This window comes from Elephantulus edwardii, unplaced genomic scaffold (assembly GCF_000299155.1).
Source record: "Elephantulus edwardii isolate Elephantulus edwardi_28Jun2011 unplaced genomic scaffold, EleEdw1.0 scaffold00018, whole genome shotgun sequence".
Lineage (NCBI taxonomy): Eukaryota > Metazoa > Chordata > Mammalia > Macroscelidea > Macroscelididae > Elephantulus > Elephantulus edwardii.
This window is the reverse complement of record NW_006399768.1, coordinates 23504945-23508233: the sequence shown is the minus strand read 5'-3', so window position 1 is coordinate 23508233 and position 3289 is coordinate 23504945. Positions and strand designations below refer to the sequence as shown.

Sequence of the window (3289 nt, the reverse complement as noted above, 5' to 3'; positions counted from 1 at the left end):
TCCATTATGGCACTTTATTTTACTCTTTTTTAAATTTTTAAAACAATGTTTTATTGATATGGATCATTTGGGGATAATTACCCACATTTATGCTTTAAGATATTTTACCTCATTGAAAAAAAGAGATAAATGTTATACTTGAGCCTTTTTTATGTGTTTGATGCTGCGTTGAGTGGATGATCAGCTCTTCGATGTAATATGGGCTTCACTATTGCAATTCATCAACAAAACCCATAAGCCCCAAATTTCCACTTGCCACCTTTGACATTTTGCTGGAAAGAAACTTTGTTGCAGCGTTTTTCATGTCACTAGGGGTTACTGAATCAATCTGCTGTAGGACTCCGGTTGGAGGCACATAAGTACCAGCAATTAGAGCCTGGAATCCGAATTAATTCAGAAAACCCTTGGAAGACTCCATCGACATTAGGTATATGGCTTTCAGTTTGTTCTTGGCAGCTTGGACAACTGTATCCGAATAGGCAGCTTTGATGACATCTCCAGCAGCTGCAGCCTGTGAAATCGTGTAGATCCCAATGAGCCCAGAATAATAGGAGTAACTGGAATTAAAAGTAGAGACATTGAATGGCAACATTCAATCCAACATTGCAACAGCCTGGTAGAGGGAACTGGTGGCATTGCTGCCCCTGCTGATGTGGGGTCCTGCGCCGAGTGCACGCTGCAGCACCCTGAATGCATTTGATTCTGCACTTCCTATGGCAGCTCGTTCTGTCACAAGAGCAACATGGACCAGGCTGTCTCCATTCTGCTCTAAAATATCACCTCCAAGATACACAGTCTTTGCATGAGGTAAACCTAGACCACCTCTCATGTTGAGAAACTGTTCAGCAACCTGCTTTAGAACAGGGTGACTCACACCAAGTCCAATCAATGTTGTTCTTGCACTTGTAAAGTGGTTCTGAACAAAGAAGTGTAACTCCTCTGATGCCACTGTTACAGTTCTACAACCAGGACAATATAATGAATCAGCCAAGGCATTCTGGTAACCTGCTGCCTGTAAATTTTCAAGGACATGAGTCTGTGGATTCTGGAAAGCCACAGCTTTGTCAGTCTTTAACTGAGACTGAGGACCAGCAACTTTGCAGTGATGAAATTATGGTGCCATGGTGACATTGAGCAGGAACTCCATGAGAATATCAACATCATCCCACAGGCATTCCACGGTGTAAGTCGTGTGTTCCTTTCTTGTAGTTACAGTTAAGCTACCACCAAGTGCTTCAATTCCACAAGTTATCTTGTAAGATGATTCTCCTTTTGATATCAAACTGGATGCAAGATGCATCATATCAGAAGTTCCCAAACTGCTGGAGTCCCCATTCCTCCTGCCGGCTTTAGTCAACAAACCAGTTCTCGATGCAGAAGCATAGTTTTGCAGGGAGGCAATCACTAAGCCATTTGGTAGTTTGGTAAACCAAGGTCCTGAGGCAGTGGAAGTGCTCCTCCTCGGGCAGCTGCGTCTTTAACTCTGCGAGCAGCTTTGAGAGAATAAAATTGAGAGAGGGACCTGGCTCTGGTTAATAGCTCCATGGCTCAAGATCATTCCAACCCATGGTCACGTGGACCTATTCTTTTATTTTTATTACTATTATTATATGAGGTTATTTATAAAATTGAAATACATTGTTTCTCAGACCAGATTCTTCCAATTTCCCTCACCTTCCCAGCCATCAAATTGTACAACCCCATGACTCATTCTTTTATCTATATACTGCACCTCTTTTTATCAGTACTTTCTATTTTTTGCTCTAAAGTCTACCTTATATTAATATAGCCATTCTTACTTTTGGTTTTGTTTAATGTTAACATATCATTTCCTTCTCTATTCTTTTACTTTCAGCTCATATGAAACTTGTATCTAGACGGAGAAGCTGTTGTCCAAACAAAGCCAGGGAACACTGCTTGGTTTAAAATCAAGAAAGATGTGCATGAAGGATATAGCCTTTCTCCACACCTATTCAATCTGTATGCTGAACAAATATTTGAGAATCTGGACTCTGTGAAGAAAAATGTGGCATCAGTATAGGAGGAAGACCTGCATTATGTGGGTGAAACAACCTAGTGCGCTAGAAGTGAGAACTTGAATCACTTGTTACAGAAGATCAACGACTACAGCCTTCAAAATGGACTACATCTCAACATCAAGGCAACATCCACGATAGATGGAGAAAAGACTGAAATTGTCAACAACTTCATTTTCCTTGAATCCACAGTCAACATTCTTGGCACTTAGCAATCAAGAAATCAGAAGATCATTAGAGTGGGGAAGTCTGCTGTCAGGGACCTCTCTAAATCATTGAGGATATGACAGTTTGAAGATTAAGGTGCACCTGAGTCACATACTATGTATCTGAGACCTGGACAATGACTAACTAAGGATAACATAAGAAGAACTGATGTCTCTGAGTTGTGGTGTTGAAGGAGAGTACTGAATATCCCAGGGACTGTCAAAAGGACATGTCTTAGAGAAGGTGCAGCTGGAGTACTCCTTGGAGTCAAGGATGATGAAGCTTCATCTCACACACTTTGAGCATGTTGCTAGAAAGGGATAATCCTTGGAGAAGGACATCATGCTTCAAAAGGTGGAATATCAGCACAAGAGAGGAAGACCCTCAAAGAGATGGATTGACAATGACTGCAGCAAATAGGCTCAAGTATGTTGGAGATGATGAGAATGGCACAAGATAGGACAGGGTTCAGAAAGTCACTATTATTTGTACTTGACTCTATGGCACATAACAACATATTGATGTATCTTTGAGCCTTTTCACCTCCTCCCCTCCCCACTCATCTGTTATGCTCTGGTGGTCTAGTGGTAAAAAGTTGTGCTGCAATCCCAAAGGCACATAGTTCGAGACAACCTGCTGCTCTGTGGGAGAAGGATGGGCAATCTCCTCTTGTGTGATTTACTGCCTCTGAAAACCTGCTGGAGGGGCAGCTATGGGCCAGTTCCAACTCGATGGTATACAACAACAATATCTGTTATACTAGTGTTTGTTTTATAACTTAATTATTTAGATCATTTCTCTTTAAAGTATATTTTGTTAGTTTAGCACTTATATCTGCCAGTAATTTTTTGGCAGTGAAAGAGGAAAACCCTCTCTTGGCTCTCTATGAGATGGATTGACAGGGTGACTGTAACAATAATCTCAAGTATGTGAGTCATCTATGACTCGATGGCACATAACAACATAGAGCACTGTTGGCCTAGTGGATAGAAAGTTATGCTACCAAGTCAAAGGTGGGTGATTTTAATCTGTGGCCTTCAGGCCTA

General features: G+C 41.3%; 1 pseudogene; it reads right to left on the bottom strand.

Annotated features, from left to right (window-relative positions):
- Positions 1 to 208: 208 nt before the first annotated feature.
- Positions 209 to 1545, bottom strand: LOC102861115 (annotated as a pseudogene).
- Positions 1546 to 3289: the final 1744 nt, after the last annotated feature.